General features: G+C 43.5%; 1 long non-coding RNA gene across 1 annotated transcript in view; it reads left to right on the top strand.

The window, feature by feature from the left end:
• The window catches only part of LOC138515633 (uncharacterized), a 118,360-nt gene extending 99,620 nt beyond the window's left edge, over window positions 1–18,740 (top strand). Inside the window, exon 2 of the long non-coding RNA XR_011282122.1 lies at window positions 18,349–18,740. This is a non-coding gene — a long non-coding RNA (uncharacterized lncRNA). The remainder of the gene's footprint in view (window positions 1–18,348) is intronic.
• The last annotated feature ends 245 nt before the right edge of the window (window positions 18,741–18,985 follow it).

Raw genomic sequence — 18,985 nt, 5'->3', positions numbered from 1 at the left:
GATCTAGCGACACCTAATAGCCCACACTGAAAGCAGTTCCATGCACCTCTTCTTGGAGCATGAGGGCTGAAATATACCAGTAAACTGAATGATCACCATGTAGGATGGGGAAAACAAATGCCACATGAAACAAGCGTCAGAGTGGAAAGTTGGAATGTTGCCGCGTGGAAGACGTGCATTGGGGCTGTAGGGGGTTTTCCCCCAGACTAGGGAAGCGTTTGAAACATAGCTCCAAGGATGAGACAGACAGACTGGTAAACTAAAGGTCCACCTCTAAAACAGAAGGAAAGGTCATTCTCGGAAAGCTGTTAGCAGAAGAGCAACCCGACACAAAAAAAAAACATTTCCGTGAATCAATGCACACAACAAACATCTCAATATATTTTTGCCAACACTTTGGCAAAAAAACGGATCCAATAACGCTGTTTATTATCCAAGGCCCTAGTGACAATCCTGTCACTGTGTTTGCTCTATGTACATGGTAACAATGGTAACTAACTCTGTGTGCACTCCGGTTTCACATGAGTAGAGAGACACAAAGCAGGGACGTCATATAATCAAAATGCCAAATGATGTCATTTGACCCCACCCTGAAGTGACATCACGGGAAGCAATGGAGCACGACCTTTCACCCCTTGACAAAACAGGACGTGTTATCACATAGCATTGTTTCTAAGTACACTATGAACAATATGGTTATGGTATCACTCTAAAGTGATATACATTCAATACAAGAATAGAGCACCATCCCTATCGTTAATATCAGTGCGTATAGTCCCATATTACCAAATTAGTGTGAATGCAAGCAGACGTCCAAGGCCAAATGATAATGTTGTGTTATTATATAGCACTTACACTTAAGCGCTTTGTATAGAACAAATATACAATATTACCCAACCTGTGTTGGTACTCATTCATCAACCTCAGCAGGAAGAAAGGCTGAGTGGACTTTGCAGGGAGTCAAACTTGCAACCTGCAGATCACACACACATTGCAGCAGCAAGCCCTCTACCCCCTGAGCTATCTTACCGGCTTTAGTTACCAGAAAACCAGCCACTCCAGAAACAAAGAGCCAAATGCTCCTGGCCACAGCCCAGGAGACTAAATTAAAAATAAAAAAGTTTCTTTTTCAGGGCTAACAAGGGCGACCACCAGGGTAGCAAGGGAGACTTCAGGGGTCCCATTTGCAACCCCTAAATGACGTCCCTCACACAAAGCAATGCAGTGATGTGACTACGGGACTAGTGACTTCAAGCCTGGTGCCTTTCCTAGGTCAGAATTCCGAAAGCAGCAGATGCATGACCTGGTAAATGCAGGGAGTGCTCAAGTAGCCACAGAGGTAGCTGTCACTAGCCCTAAACAGCAACAGTAACATTTACTGGCATCAAGGGTCCACATTGTCCGACGTTCTCAGTCCTATAAAAATGTCAATTTCAGTCCTTTTCTCAAAAGAATACCGCCGCCCTCCCAGCGCGGAGGGAGTCGTTTTGGTGCTTATTGCTGCATATATCGTGCTCTGTTGATGTTAGTTCATGCCTTTTGGGCGAGTGAGAGAAAACAGATGTGCTCTCTCTCAGCAGCTGTTCTGTCTTATGAATTCCCAGGTGAGGAGTATGTGCTGGATAATAACACAGCCGTTTCAATTTTCTGTTATTAATATCATCCTTCCTTTTAAACCAATGTTCTCATTATAAAACCCTACTTTCCGCTGAGTGCCAGCAATGTCGAGGCCCTGTGTTCCTACTGTGGACAGTGAGGACGGTTTTTACCACGCCTCACTGTTAAAGGCATGCATTATTATTTTTTTGAATGACTGTACATTAGGAGTCTTTGAAGTGTTCTTCAGTCTTCACTAGCCTTGAAAAATGTGCATCAGAAAAAGACAATTTTGCCAGAACCTCAGCAAACATTCTACCTCCAATGTTTAGACAGCGGTGTGCAGCCCTTATAGTGCTTCATAGAAATTAACACTAATGCTTAGTGTTAGCAAATGTTCTTATTAACTGTTGTACTAAGGAATAACTGAAAAATCGTTGATGATATCAAAAAAGAGAGTAAGCAGTAAAAACATCAATACCCGAATAATTTAGTTATTAATACATATGGCACAGAAAAGGTTACACATTACAGTTGTGTTGTGCTATGTTATACTGTGTTAAATTGACTCACATTAGTTATTGTCAATAATAACATTGTTCATTTTGTATTATAGATATAACTTTAAGCACTGGTTAAAGTTACAAGAACAGTAATAAAAGGAATGCTTACATCAAACCAGTAGTTAAAGAAGCATGTTTCAAAATTCCACTGTGAGCAGAAATGCTGATTTATGGCTCAAACAGTTTTGGCGGGACAACTATATTGAAGCTTTGGAGAGTGGTGGTGCCTTCAACAGGAAACTGCTAGCAGGGCAATGAAAATTCACTGGGGCATAGTCACTATTGATAATGAAGAAAGGTGGGCCGTGTGGGAACAAGGTCTAGTAGGTCAAACAAGGTGACTTGAATAGAGGTCTTTTATGAACAGCTGCCTATTTATTTATTTATTGGTAATTTATATAGCACCTATACACTTAAGTGTTTCAAAGCGCTTCAACGCAGGGAGGGTGAAAAGCTAAGCAAAGATTAGCATTCTTAATAGGCTTGGGATATTCAGAATGGGCAAGTGCTACAACATAGGACAGGAGGAAAACAAACTGTTACAACATATAACAACAAATATTGCACGTGCCTGGCGGTCATTACAATAATGCAAGAGCTATACATAAAAAAAAGGAGAGAGCGGAGGGGGGTGTTGGGTAAGACAAACAGAGCAAATAAGTGCAAAAGACACCTAGAAGGAGAGGAGAGGGGAGAGGGGGTATGGGGACGCACACTATGCACAACCAGACGAAAAAGTGGCTGCAGATGTAAAAACGCCTACATTCGATTTTTAAGCAAGGTTCCCTAAAACACATGAATCAAAAGTGGCTGTTGATGTAAACACAGTGACTGTAGATGTAAAAGAACACCTAGATTCGATTTTTAAGCAAGGCATACTAAAACACATGAATCAAAAGTGGCTGTTGATGTAAAGTCATGGTGAGCTCACAAGTAAGACTGCATGTGTGCCTTGAGTTCTGATGGGTCCGGCGAGAGGGGTCACCGTCAGCCACCAAGTCCAGCTGACTTCAACAGGATGTGCTGAGGTGGAGGATGAAAAAGGGCAGAATCCTGTCCAGCCAGGCCAAGACAGGGGCCTTTGGGGAGGTCCTTCAGCAAGTGGGGAGATGTGTTGCCATATGTGAGTGTTTGTGAAATATGAGCATCTGCTCTCTAGGCCTGTATCTTGTAGCAATGGCATTTACCCCCCCAGTTTCCCTCAGTTGGTTTGTCTTTCTGCTGCACCAGTGTGTGTGTCTGTGCAGTGATGCATACAAACTTCAGACTCTGAAGTTTGCACGCAGTTCAGACACTGGTGAACAGTGGCCCCCGCAGCCCCTGCAATGTGTTCTGGCAGATGCCCCCCTCTGGAGAAAAAAATGAAAAAATATATTTTTTCAATTTCTTTTTAAATGTTTCTTTTTGTAGTCACTCTGCATTCATAAAGAAATTATTTCTGTAACAGAAATAATTTCTTTATGAAGACAAATTGACTACAAAAAGAAACTTTCTTTTTGAAGTCTGAGGGCTCTCCCCACCCCATGACATGGAAGAACGCAGGCTGGAGGCCTCCATGTCATGGGGTGGGGGAGCCCTATGACTTCTAAAAGAAATCGTTTATTTTTGAAGGCACTCTGCCTTCATAAAGAAATTGTTTCTGTTATGGATCGGTCCTTAATGGAAATAATTTCTTTATGAAGTCAGAGTGACTTCAAAAAGAAACTATTTATTTTTGAAGTAATAGGACTCCCCTCAACCCCATAAAGTGTGCTGTCTGAGTGTATTATGAAAGGTTGTACACTTAAACGCGTAGGTGGCTGCCTGTGTGAGTGCATGGTGAAAAGGTGCACACAAATGTATGAGTGCCTGGGTGTGCGTGCATGTACGGTGAAAGGGGGCGAACTTAAATGTATGGATGGCTGCCTGAGTGTGCCTGCATGGTGAAAGGGTGCACACTTACATTTATAGGTGGCTGCCTGTGTGGGTGTATGGTGAAAGGGTGCACACTTAAATGTATGGGTGGGTGCCTCAGTGGGTGTGCCTCTATGGTGAAAGGGTGCACACTTAAATGTACGGGTGGCTGCTTGGGTGTGCTTGCATGGTGAAAGAGTGCACACTTAAATGTATGGATGGCTGCCTGGGTGTGCCTGTATGGTGAAAGAGTGCACACTTAAATGTATAGATGGCTGGGTGTGGGTGTGTGTATATGGTGAATGGTGTGTCTGCTTGTGTTCAGGGGTGCAACAAAACCTACATTTTGGGGGGGCTAATCCTTCAAATGTTGGGAGAGGCGTTCATTTCACAGGCGGTGTGGGAGGGGCACGCTTATTTGTGTGGGGGCATCTAACTCCTTTACGCATTTTAATGAGACTATTCTAGTGCAGCTTCAATGTTACACGCAGTTAGCTCTCTCCTTTAAGTCTGAAAGCACCCATTTATGGACTGCTGTGAGAATGACCGGTCTCCTGTCCCCTCTAGACCCTCCCAATCACTCACCTGACATGCAAGTACTAAACCCACATTACAATTTCAATTGCATAAAATGTGGCATTTGAATGCAGGTACTAACAGTGAAATGCTTTACGTTTGTAATTAGTAATTGCTGGGCCCTTGTTAACAGCGAAAACCAGGTGCCATTTAACATATGTGTCCTGTTCTGTCCAGCAACTGCTCTGAAGGTCAGCTAGGTTGAGTGAACATACCCCAACATTTAAGGGCATGGGCGCTGAAGCCCATTCAACTCAATGGTCTTACGACACTACTTGTGTTTAATGCCTTGATTACTTATTGGTAATCATCATTACTCCTAGCCCTATTCTTCCTCGTCCCTGTACTTGTGTATCAGGCAGTACTTGTGTATGAGGTACTCTGACTAATACACAAGTACTGGGATGAGGTAGAGGTACATGGAGGTAATGTCTGACTTAGCTTTAGGTAATCTTCATTACTCCTGGTCCCACTCTTCCTCATCCCAATATTTACCTATGAGACAAGGAGCCTCTTATGTAAGCTCTGGGACAAGGAAGAGGGACGTGAAGGTAATTCTGGGCCAATGAGCTGATTTTGGAGGATGGGGTAGGAGGTGGAAGAGAGAGGGGATGTGTGGGGGTCGGGATTGTGCGATAAATCCTAATGGTTGTCAATGTCCAGGCTAAGCAGGCATGATATGTGCTATTAGTGCCTAGGGAGGCATTTTGGTGCAGCCAGTCTAGTCATTCCTCAGTTTGGTATGACTTTGTTTTAACTGCACATTTCTTATCAAGCAGATCTGCTAAGTGTAATTACCTGGCTAGACTGGCATTTGGGTGGTTCCAGTCTAGCCATTTCTTACTGTGGTATTGTATATTTTTCTAGACATCTGTGATAAAATTATATTATATGATATAAGTCATTTATAACAGGCCTCTACACAAGTGCTTCTAGGCACGACAAGACAAGGGATGGAAGACAGAGGGAGGACAAGGCAAACTATTTTACCAGGCCTTGTGTCATTCAGATCGTGCAAGTGCGAGAACGAGAAATGCAAGGTGAAAGGAAGGGGGGAAGTGCAAGGAAGAGGGGAGGAGAAAACAGGGCAGTAATGCTCTGAGTGGGTGCAGCAAAGGCAGCGCGGATCATGGTAGTGCAAGGAGAACAAGGGACTGTAGGGTTATAGTTACAGCCCCTTTGTGCGTGGTAGGCCTGGAGGCAGTACAAGGGTGATTGATCAAGAAAGAGCCTGGACTAGGTGAGACTCTGAGGGTAGCCAAGCAACCAGTCGGTACATCCGACAGGTAGGTCAGGTAGGTCAACAGGGGAGTGAGAGAGAGAAAGCAGAGGAGAAGAGGAAACTTTTGAGCTGCTTCCGGAACTTCAGGTGGTCGGCTCAAGTTTGAGAGGGGCAGGGAGGCGATTCCAGCGGGAGGTACCTGCAAAGGAGAGAGATCTACCCCCCACTCTCTGCCTGGAGAAGCGTCTAACCCTTAGAGAGATGGAGGTATCTGGGCGAAGGGCTCGAGAAAGAAGATATTTTGGAAGAGAGCGTTGGATGTAGTGTGGGCCCCGGCCTCAGAAAGTCTTGTGGACAATGCAAAGGGTCTTGAACTTGATCCTTGCAGCCACCGGGAGCCAGTGGAGAGATTTCAGGGCTGGAGAGATACAATCCCTCAGCTTGAGGCCAAGGATAAGTCTCTTAGTCCTGTTCTGGATTAGTTGCAGAGGGCGGAGAGTAGAGCAAGGCAGATTGAGAAAGAGGTTGTTGCAGTAGTCCAGCCTAGAGCGAAACAGGGCTCTGGAGACAGTGATCTTCTGGGAGAAAGTGAGAAAGGGAAGAGTCCCTTTGAGGATGAGCAGCTCGTAGTGGGACTTCTTGGCAACGTCTGAGATGTGCAGAGAGAAAGAGAGAGGTTTTTTGCCTCGAAGGAAGGTGAAGGAAGAGGGCCCAAGGTGGGCGGCCAGAGTGAGAGAAGGAAAGCAGGGGCAGGAGTCCCAATGAGAATGATCTCCATCTTACTGGCATTAAGGCTGAGATCATTGGAGGCGCACCAATCCTGAATCGCAGTTAGACAGTCAGGAATGAGCGAGAGAGGAGAGGAGCCTGAAGGAAAGTGTCAACCGCACAACACTGAAAGTTACAGGAGAAGGTAGAGATCAAGTAAGCCAAAGTGGCCAAGTAGAGGTTGAAAAACCCAGGTGAGAGGATAGAACCCTGGGGAACGCCGTAGGTAGAGAGAGAGGTGGCAGATAGAAATGGACAAAGTTGGTCCTGGAGGGGCAGTCCATGAGGAAGGAGGTCCGCCACTCCAGGGCCTGATCCGTGATGCCCAGGTTCTCACGTAGTTGATTGATCGGGATGACGTGGTTGACTGTGTCGAAAGTAGAGGAACGAACAAGGAGGATTAGTACAGAAGGAATGCTAGAATCAAGGTTAGAGAGCATATCGTTATGGGTGTTCAGCAGAGCAGTTACCATGCCAGCTCTAAAGCCAGACTGGTGGTCATGGAGACAACCAACAGATTCAGTGTGGAGAGTAAGCTGGGGGATGGCCAGCTTTTCCAAGAGTTTGCCCAGGAAAGGGGTGATGGAGATCGGGCAATAGTTTGCTGGGCAGGTAGGATCAGCAGACAGCTTCTTGAGGAGTGGGTGCATAAGGGAGTGCTTAATGGGAGAGGGGACCGTTCCAGTGGCGAAAGAGTGATTTCAGAAATAGGCCAAGGCTGGAGTGAGGGTGTCAATGTGGTCCGTGATGGTTCTAGCAGAGCAGGGGAGCACCTGTTTGGACAACACTTTCATAGATCGGACATGTCTAGAAACCTTGTCAGGTGTTAGAGAGAAAGAGGAGAAAGGTGAAAGAGAGGTAGAGATGGCCAAAGAGTGGAAGAGGGAGAGGAAGAGGAGATAGAGGACAGCATGTCCTGAGTTTTACCAAGACGTGAGAGGTGTGGGATGCTTTAACCCACTTCTTCTCTGCTATGCTGCAGCATTGTGTTATGATGGTGCCAGAAAGATCAAAATGGCCGCAAAACCCTTGTGCGCGCCAAAGCCTCTGAAAATCGCACTTTCCAACACAAAAAGATGGCTGCCCAATCCGCCACACAGGTTGTCAGTGGTGGAACATAGATCTCACTCCAGAAACATGTCACTGGGCTCCACAACATGTGAAGATGGCATACAGAAGGAAAAGCAGTGCTTTGCTGAAGGAAACCTCAACATCTTGCTTTAAATACTTTTTCTTTGTTGCTGAAACTGTAGAATGGCAGTACAAAACACCCTCAAACATCCAAAATGCTTGCTGGGTGCTACAATTCACTTAGTTCAAGAAACCATTGTGAATTTACAATGTTCTGAAAAGCTGAAAGCATCAAGGGATTTCCACAGCAAAAGTGGCCTGTCTGTGGATCTGTCAAAATCTGGGTGCAGTACCCTGTGCCGCCTGAATGACAGCTGTCAGCGGCCTGCCTGAGTAAACTTTAAACATGTATATAAACTGAAATCAAATGTTTGCAATCTAAGTTGCCTGTTACTGAGAGTAGCCTATGTTGTAATTGTTTGATCTCGTGGTTTAAAATCTAGAATGAGAATTCTAGCTGTTATTAGAAATCACAAGATTGTTTTAAGCTAAGGAAAAATGCAACAGAATTAACATTTAAATTTAAGCCTGGCTAAAGCAACCAAACTGGAATAACAGGTTCCCTCACAGAGGCCTTCTTCCTCTCCAGCAGGAAATCACACCTAAGTGATAATTATAGGGTTTGGAGAGAACCTGGGCTACAGAGGCATGAGGAACAATGAACAGCTGCTACTCAGGAAATGCCAAGTGCAAAGACAGTCGTAAATGGGCTCTGCCAGGAGAAAACAAAGGGGGATGGCTACTGGGTCCAAGGGAGAGACCAAAGGGGTGGAGCTAAACAACCATTTGTTGCTTAACAAGGACAAAGGACACATTTTAAAAAGACTGATAACTTACCATGTAAAATTGTGCAAAATATAGAAATAACAGCATTGTTAATGTAATTTTTGGCTGCACGTTTCAAGAGGCGGCAAAATCGTGTGACATGTTCTGGAAAGAAACGGCAGAAAATGTGATTTTACACCAGATGTATTGATGCTAGAAGTATGAAACTTTATACACTTATGCCCATGGTAAAAGCGCACCCTTGTAGACATTTGCTGATAAATTGGACATTGTGTTCCTGATGAAAAGGGCGAAATTCAGTGAAAGGCAGACATAAGATCCCACAGCGACAGGGTTTTAAGGAGTAGCTGCTACACAAAATATGTAATTTGGATATGTGATTGTTATAGAGGTTGCACATGTGTAAATATGTATTGTGTCAAAAGTAGATTTTGTGTTCAAGAGGCTAGGGGTGGACTCTAAGCCTCATAAAATCACACCATAAAGGTGACACCCTGTTTTTCTCCTCCTATCAAGGCAGAGAGGAGACTCTGATCCAATCGCCTGTCAAAGTGACGAGCTTAGGATAAACCAGCACACACACCCCTTTATCATAGCATAAATAGAGACAGCTCACCATTCAAAAAGACAGACAGATTCACTCACTATCCCGATGCTGGCAGAGCACCGTGCTGCAAAACTTTACATCTTTGTTGCTCCAGACCCCAGAAACTTGGCAAACCAGAACTCATTGCATAGCTGAACCACTTTCAGCTAGGCCTCAATTTCCAGAACCAGAACCAACCCCATAAACTTAAGGCGAAGCATCAAAATACAGCCGGGCTGTGCTGTACTGCTTGGCTGCTGAAATAATTATCATCAGAACCAAAAAGGGCAGATTCAATCCAGTCCGGGGCCGTGCTGTGACCAGAGCCATTGCAGATCCAGTCCTGTGCCATGCTGTGACCAGAGCACCTTGCAGATCTAATCCGAGGTGCCCAGCTGTCTGTCCCAGAACCAGATTCCCTTCCCTGAGCAGAATCTTGACGGACCAGAATCCTGACGGTTCAGTTTAAAAACATATCTAGTGAGTATCTATAGATAGAACTGTGTCACTAGCATATGTACTGTCCATAGTCAATCCCTATCTTAAACCCATCCTATCTTGTATTCAGAACCTGCATTGTTAGGAGTATTTTTGAATTGTCTAAACCCTCTATCTAATCCCTCCTATCTTCCTCCTGTAATAGTATTATTAAAACTATCTTTGCGCTGATCTTTTCTCATCTGAAGAAAGCGAGACCACTGCAGGCAGTCATTCTGATGAAGTGGCTGTGTTCTTGAGTGGTATTCGTTTATTCATAGTCATCCTCTAAGTGTAAGAAATCCTTTTTGTCATTTTAAAAGTGCATTCCTGTTTCCCATTTTTGCGCGTATCTCGAAAAAACAACCTGAATTAAAACATCCATAACTTCCTCAGTTTTTGTGCTAGAAACAAAAGCAGATTTTAAAGAGTTTGGCTGTGTTGTTAGAGACTGCAAAGAACCGGGCTTGAATGTGTGCTCTCTTCTTGATGAGTGTTATTGCTTCCACTAGCATTTTGGTGCAACCCGTCTAGGTTTGTCTAAATGTGGCCTGGAATGCTTTACTGTAATGTTATTATGTCTCTACACTGGTCTACATTGTGCAGCCAGTGGGACATTTTCAATGTGGCATGGAATTTTTAATAGCAAAGTATTAATGTTCCTGTGCACTGTGGGTGACTTGCATGTATTGGATTGGCATTACCCTACAAACCAATTGCAAACATTCTGACTTTTTAACCAATTGTTCTCAGAAAGTGTGCTCTATATATTTATATATTTCTCCTAGTACAGTGTGCGTATTGTGCAAACGTGATAATCTAGGCCGGCCCAGAGTGTGGCACAACCCGTGATTTGTTGCTGAGATGGGGGCCCCCTTAGCATGGCTCGCAGGGGGGGGGGCCCCACATTTTGTGTTAGGCCCAGTGGTCGAAGTGTATGAAAAGAAGTAGTGGAACTATGCTCCCTGCTAGCCTGCACCCACTCCCCAAAACCCCCATCACCACAGCACCTCCCACACACAATACAAACCCCCAAACACATGCACCTGCTGTTTAAGTGAACGTTCAGTGCAGTGCACTGAAAGTACAAGTTTCAAATTCTTCCTACACTGTTATTTTAAAACTAAACCGTGTTTGCGCAAAAGTTGAGGGTCAGCCATTCCAGAGCTCTTGTTTATACCCTGCCGGCCTCCAAAGTACAAACCTATGCTATCTTTGTCTTGCCCTTTAGGCACTGTTCTGAAAAACAAACATGTTTTTGCACAGGACCTGCCCCTACACGACCCCACACGCACTGCGCTGCCTGGCAATCAGCTGCATCTCGCTAGCTGCATGTCCCTGACTGTGTCTATTTGTAGCATTACTGCGCTTCTTGCTAGGAACGTTGTGAGTTTTGAATTTGAATCCAAACTTATATCTCTTTACAAGGGGGCAGTGTCTTTGCCCCCAGACACACATCCACCACTGTTACATCTGTCCATGGGAACATGGGCATACAAGCTTCGAGACAACACCACCCCAACCCTCCTTCCCCTCCACTGCCCCCAGGGAAGAACATCTTTCTTCCCAATCCAACAATGCCAACCTAATAATGTGTACCCAATATTTACCCCCACACACTCAAAAATAAATACTAGCAAATATTGTAATTTTAAGCTGAGGTCCCAGAAATAGGCTGCACACATGTTAAACCAGAACATTGCACTCAAACTGTGTGTCATAAAGGGTATCACCCCATCACTGCGCATCCCAAAATGCTGAATTTCCACAGCCCCATTTTACTGCATACATGTATGGGGGGTGGGCAAAGTTAATAATAAATGTGAGCGGTTATGGGGGAAGGCTGCACAGGGTCGCTTCCGCATATATATGCAGTGGAATGGGGTAAAACAAAAACTTCTGCATTTTGGTGATGTACAGTAAAAAATGTGTAGTGCTCACATAAAGTTAAGGACGTAAATAGAAATTTCTGGTTGAATGCAGCACTTTGTTGATAACTTTTAGTTGCTTACCTTCATGCAATGTGTCTAATACATCAAACATATTTTAAAAAATATTCTTGAATCACACATTTGTCTCCCAACAAATGTCATGGTACTACAGTTAGTCTTTTTGGGACACATTTTAAGTAACTCAAAAGTTATCAATAAAGTGGTGCATTCAGCCTGTAATTTCCACGTACATACACGGATAACACGCCCAATGTGATACAATAAAGGAAATACTGTGCAGTTTGAGTGTTACACTTATGTCCAGCAACAAATAGTAGTACTACAGTGCTAATACTAACAAGGGAGACAGTGACCATGACCTGGCCAGTATGAGCAGCAACCACCCGTGCCTTCTCTCTCATGAGTGGGGTATTATTTCACCCTCTGTGGTCAGATAAGGGTCAGCATTGATGGGCAACAGTAGTTTGTTACCCTTCTACACCAACTTCTGCTTGGTGAGTCGCTTGGTGACTCAGGTGAACTTTAATCTAATTTCTGTTGTTCATACATTTCCATTAAGTCAATTACTGTTGCAACAGTGCAGCCCTTCTAAGCTTCTAGCCCACTATGCAGGTGCATTGGATCATGAACGGCCTAATCAGGGGTATTGCTTGCAGAGCCCATTTGGATGACTCTTATTCTGCTGACGCTTCATATTGGTGCTTTCCTGTCCTGTGTCGCATTCCTATGCCTCAATTCTTTCAGCAATAGCAATCCAGTGAACCCTAACCCTCTTTCCTGGGCAGATTGCGGACGGTTCACTGTTTATAATTAAAGTGCGGGTGCCAAGACCTTACAGTGAGGTAGGAGTTTGTGCTACCTCTGCACAAGACCCCCAGGAGATCCTGACAGCAAGGATCTCATCATCTCGCCCATAGAATAAGGCAACACATTCCTCTCGCCTCCTCTCTAACCCCTTTAAAAGGACTTTATGTGGCAGTTTACCTACTGACACGCTCTTTTCAATACAATCACACTCAGAGTGCTGCCACACTGGTCATTTTTCATAGACTTTCACTCCCAACTCACCTTCTCTACACAATGTTCTACATCATAATTAAGGCCCTCCCCATCAAGAAGACATCGCCAGTAGCCTAACAATCTAACTGTGCCATGAGGCTACCATTCCACTGCAAGCTATGCCCATGTCAGGTTGGAAATCTCTAGGTCTAAGAAAGAGAAGACACGCAAAGCCTGTCTTAACTGTATGACCAAGGATTTAGCGTGCTCTCCCCAGTTCCGTCAGACAGTGGTACTGCAAAGTGAAAAAAGGGTAGAAAGGGTGCAGAGGACAGAAAAAGAAAGGAGCAAGGGAGGGGAGAAATGTGAACAAGAACGGAGTGCAGATGAAAGATAGGGATGGTTTGCAGCACGGGGTGACCAGTGTGTGCAGGGGAAAGAAGGGTGCAGGAAAGACCAGAACACAGGACAAGCCAGGAATGGTGGGTGGACACCCAGTCTTTTTGGGACGAGCTATGCTCAGGCCATGAAAGCCTTTTGACCTCGGAAGTGGTAATATTTTTACGTGAACTGAGCCTTCTGAAGTGAGATGCCAAATTGAAGGATTTTGTACTCTGAATTGTTTTTCTTTTTCTTAATTTTCTTTTGTTTTCTTTTCTTCTTTTTTCTTGTTTTATACAGTGATGATATATGTGATTGAATACGTACTGCTATTTTAATTTTGGGAAAAGTCGAGCTCTTTGACTAACACACAATACATACATTTAAAAAAGCAAAGTATCAAGGTGTCCCCTATCCCCCCCGTCCAGATTTTATGAGTTTCCTACGCCCCTGCTGGTGCTGCTCATAACAGTGGGGCAGTTGTGGGGGACTCTACTTCAGAACTTAATGCTGCTTTTTGCTGTGACTCAAAAACGTACTCCAGTTTTATCGCTTGGCAGTTGCTCTCCTCAATGCTACAGAATGGCTTTGCAATCAGTGTGTGTGATACAAAGGGTGTTCCTGGCAGATCTTATGATGATGTCAATAGTTCCAATTATATTCTGGCATTGAATGCAATATATGCTTGTAAGTTAGTAATGATCCAATATGTTCCATTCATTTTACCCATATGTTGTTTTATATCTTTTTTCTTTTTCCTTGAGCAATGATACACATATTACACATAATACATCATTGAAAACTAATAATCATTTTCTTTCCACAAGTAATAATAACAATAATAATAATAATAATAATAATAATAATAATAATAATAATAATAATAATAAATAATGATGAAATAACATAAAAACAATACATTTGACATCCTGCTAACCTTAATACATATGACTGTCTAAAGTGCTGACGTGTTCTAAACTAACCAGTGCAGTGAAAGTGTTTTTGTGCTAAAAAACTGCAGGATTCACCAAGAATCCTGTCGGGCCTGTAACTATTAATCCTACTGCTGTGCTAAACCCATGACAAAAAATATTATAATAATCTTTTCATGCATATAATTCTACCTTTCTTTGCTGAATTGTATTGATTAGGTCAATACCTTGATGAGGACAAAAAGTATTTCAAATGTTTATCACAAAGTGCTCTACGCTTGAAATGCGTCCTGTTCTGGCCAAGCAAGTGGGACAATCAATACGATCCAGAAAAGCAATGGCAAAATAAATTCATTCAATTTGTTCTACATTGTCGGTATGCACAACACAGTGGCCGGACGGCTCCCATTATTGACCCTTCCTTTGTGTGCACTGGATGAGACATGAGCATGGTGTTAGGGGAAAAAACCAGAGCCACGAAATGTCCCAGCTCATCAGTTTCTTGGCATATGCCAGCCTCTCACACCCATGTAGAATAAGCTGTCATTTACACTGGCAGCAGTGATGTAGACGAAACATGTTACGGTGCTTCTAAATAAGGAATACCGGGTCTATCAATTGTTATGGTAATAAATCCAGAGCTGGCGGCCGGATTGGGTGGTAATGGCCCATGGCCAAAGTTAGAAGAATAGGCCCCAATGCCTAACTACCCATTCCGCATGCCAGCAAGGGTATTGATGCTATTATCACCCTAGGTGTTTGATTCAGGGTGCTGATAGGAATCCATTTGTTTGAAATAATGGGATGTGCACTCCCGGCACTACCGTTCAATCAAACAAATACTTACCTAACATGGCCTCCACTTGGCGCCCCTCTTCCAATTCCATTGCGGCCTGGGATGTGGGATGGGCAGGTAAATGGGTTGGAGGAGGAAGTGTGGAGAGTGGAGGGAAGGGGAAGTGAGGGCAAGATAGAAGGGCAGGTGCACACAGCTCCGAACTGCTCAGAATGCAGCATTGAATCTTGGGATTCAATCCACAATCTGAGCAAGCTGATTGGTTGTGGAACCCACCCCGGTGCTAATTTTAGATTATAACACACTTATAAGAACAAGCTAAAGATTGTTGCATGGTTACGCCATAGAGTACAGATGCAGTGAAAACAATGATCATCTTCATTTGGAAAGAAGATATACAAAAAATCCCCTCATATTTTTTGATGACTTTCCCTTCCGATTCCTGTAAGATCTTATAAAAAATCCTACTAATACAAATGTATAAGAATTGAATAAGAACATGGTTGTCATATAATATATATAATTTCAAGTTCTTATTATTGTTTCTGATTTCCTAGTTTCTCAAGAGTACTATTTAGATTGGTGTAAGAATCAAATGTAGCATTTTTGAGTGAGTGAAACAGGAATGTTGCTTCCCACCTATGTATCTTTTCAAATACTTTCTATTCGAATGGATTCCTCCCTTCCACGAATTCTTCATCTATGATAATCTATCCACAGCAAAGCTGATCTTCATACACATTTCTGCCACCAGGAGGCGCAGCGCAGCTCCATGCTGGCTCTTCTTAATGTCTACGTGGCCCATGCCAGGATGTCGGAGCCTGTATATCTGAAAGTACCATGCCACATGACTTCATGGCTACTCTGAGTTTTGCAAAATGCCTGCACCTGTGAAGACCTCTGCCTTCAGGCCCTGCACCAACTCTGGGTGACAAATGTCAATATATGACCCCCACGGGATCTTCCTTTACTGTTTGTGAGACCTACATGAGCCCCAGGACACAATCCAGAAACAAGTGGCAACGCTCTATACCCTTTTCCAGAAGGTAAAAGGTGACAAGAGATCTCATTGAAGGTTACAGAGCATGGAGCTGAGGCTGGAAGAAGGGTTGCTGGCCTGAGAGAAGAAGAGGAAGAGTCACTGCAAGAGGTGGCACTCACCGGGCAGTTGCTATTGAAATCATTCTTCATCTTCACAGGTACCTTTTCCCACCCAATCCTCCATGCTGATGCTTTGGAGGCTTTAGGCTTAAGATACTTGACATCTTGGCCAAGGCCCCGAAGCTCGCTGCTTTGGCCCGGGCATCAACAGGAAGTACAGGAAGAACTAAAGCTCCCTGAAAAAGGCTGCACACTCCCTCCAAATTAATGAACAGCTTGCCCCCACTGTGAGCCACCTTTGTTACAGAAATAAAGCCCCCAGTGATGCCCCAAGCCAGCAGTAGTGGCATCGGTTTTAATTATACACTGAGATGAATAGAGAAGAAAGAAACCCTATAAAATGTGCTGTTTGTCCAACCACATCTGAAGAGACCTGCTCACAGAAATCACAACTGTAATCAGTGTCTCAAAGTCCTGGGTGTCTTGGGCACAATGCCTGTGCAGAAGGAATATCATGGGGCACAAATGGAGCCTGTGGAAGCGGACCACAAACACACAGGAGTTGATGATCCTCTACACTTGGAGAAAGTTAAAAGGTCCTGGATAACCTGGATAATCCTCTATATCTGTGGGAGAAGGATCATTCCTGCAGATGTATGGGATAATGCAAAATGGTTAGAGAGGATTACTTACATGTTATCAGGAATCCCACAGATTGGGGCATCTGACAAACTCTCTTTTTGTGGTTCAACAGAGATTCTCTTGATGAAGCTTTCAGCCAATAGCCCCAACAAGAGAAGCCCTGGATGACTTCCACATGACATGAGCTTTCACCGGGATTAGGAGCTTTGTAAAGACACTGGGGATTGTCTTCAACGTGAAGAGCAGAGCTCTAAAATGGAAGTATTGGTTTATGTAGGTAAACAGCAGTAATTTCTGGCAAGACTTCCATATTGGTTTGTGGAAATTATCATGCTCTTGATGTCAGGAAAATCCTCTCTCGTGATCGAATGAATCATTTTCTTTCGTGTTACCATTTTGAAATGTAATGTGGACGCTTAATGACTGAGGCGCTTCCAGTCCAGGAAGAACAGAATTAGCTATTGGTCTTGGAGACCAGAATACCAATGGAGGAAACTCCCCAGCTTTACAAGTGTTTTGGAACTGTATGGTTATATTAACCCTCTGAAAGACCCCAGGGGTGATTCCATGGTTTACAAGGCATAGACACTGGTCCACAGTGAGAGGTGGGTTCTAGCATAGGATTTCATCAGGGCTGTATCCGTCTTTTTGTCCACAGAAAATCTCACCGCTGTCTCATAGGAATTCAAAGCTGATGGGCCCATGAGACTGGCCAGAATAGTTTCTCTGGTATCAGGGGTTCCTCTCCTTTTAAATGCATACAATCTTGACATGAATATGGGTAGTTTGATCCACTCCATGTTCTTCATTCCAAGGGATCTTAAACCGGATGTCTGAGATGAGCCCATGCCAAACTTGTCACTGTGATTGAATATTGAGTTTTCCTGTGGGGCCTGGATGTTTTCTCTGTACATTGAAGCCCATGTTGCCAGCCACATGACTAAGCTTTTGGAATAGGGCCTCTCTACTGAGATGTTTCCCTTTTTGCTCAACCTCCTCCTGAGAAGAATCATGATATGAAGATGAGGAGAGGGAAGTACAAGATGAAGATTCAGAGGAGAGTGTTCCTGTTTTCCCTTCTTGCTCATCAACTCTTCACTTAAGATTTCAATTATTTTTCCATTAACTCCCTTTTTAGAATATTTTTGGCAATCCTCTGAATGTTTTTGTCACCTGCCCTTTCAAGTACAAAGAGAGGAAGACGAGGATTCAGAGGAAAAGTTGTAAATGTACTGAAAGGTCAACCCCTACTCTGTCCTGCACCCGGGAAATATAATCACAAAACACACAGAAGTGCCCTGGCTGGAAAACAATTTCATAATGGAAACTAATTGCTATAGGTTTGCAGATCTTAACTGGTACGAGCTCCAAGTTAAATGTTATTAAAACTCGTTCTAGTATTTTTAAAAATGTAACTTGGAGCTCGTGCAATGGCTTGTTGGCTTTGGCTTTGGTATTATTTGTCCTACCCTACACATGTGTTAATCCTATGGATTTAGGAAACTGATGCCCCACTGTCATCCCACAGTCTGAAATATAGGGTGGAGAGGTAACTGACATAATATTCTCCACGCTCGTTCGTCCATGCATGCCTTGAGAGCTAATGCGGAGGGTACAAGTGCACTGCTATACTTATGCATGGAAGGGATGGATGCATCTTCCTTTTAGTGAATCAGTCCTTGACAGAGAGAATTGTAAGTGCAGAAATGCAGAAGACACTCAGATTCCAACCCGCAGGTCCTTTTATTTGTAGCCGGCACATAACTATCCCTTTATTAAGTAATATACAGATTTAAATGGATAATATCCTTTATGGTGTTTTACTTTGCAAAAGACCCTTTCACAATCAAGAAATATTATGTTGAAGAGGACATATATTCATGAATGACTAATTCATACCTTTGTGTATTTGTGTATTTCAATCACATTTTTCTTTCTTTCCCACAGTTCCTTTAATAATTGGGCCCTAAGACTTCTCTGCAATAGTCCCATCCTATGACATGGCCAGTTCATACACATCTGGTGGCTCCTATCTCTCCATTCATCCAGAATGCCACTAGGACTCATCTCTTCTACAACATCAGGAGCTCATGAACTTTATTTATGGGCACAACCTGTTGACTTGGTGCTGGGACACCGCGACCACAGCTGCAGGACACAACTACAGAATGTTTTCAGATGACAGTTGCCCACAACTGCTATGTGCCAGGAGATAAGCCAAGAAATGGACTTTCATCCTTGCTGCCTCTGCTGCAAAAAGCACGTCTTGTGATGATGATGTTTATAGAGTGTGTGACACAAACTAGATCAATGCAAAAATACATGAAAACCTTTTATCATTCTGATCCATAGGTTTTTTCATATGTAGATAATGTCACCGAGACCAATCCCACTTGGGGCAATTGTTTCAGAACTGCAGTAAGCAAACCATCTGTCGGAAATGATATTATGGTTGACTTGCAGCATTAATAATCATATCATCAAGTCCTTTTCTTGAGATGTATGCTGCCTTCATCCTACTTCTGGACACTGTCATAAGCTTCGTTATTTATGTTACATTTAATAGGACTCAAGTTTCTAAACC

This window comes from Ambystoma mexicanum, chromosome 6q (genome assembly GCF_040938575.1).
Source record: "Ambystoma mexicanum isolate Mex_15411 chromosome 6q, UKY_AmexF1_1, whole genome shotgun sequence".
Taxonomy (NCBI): domain Eukaryota; kingdom Metazoa; phylum Chordata; class Amphibia; order Caudata; family Ambystomatidae; genus Ambystoma; species Ambystoma mexicanum.
This window is presented reverse-complemented; position numbering and strand designations above follow the sequence as displayed.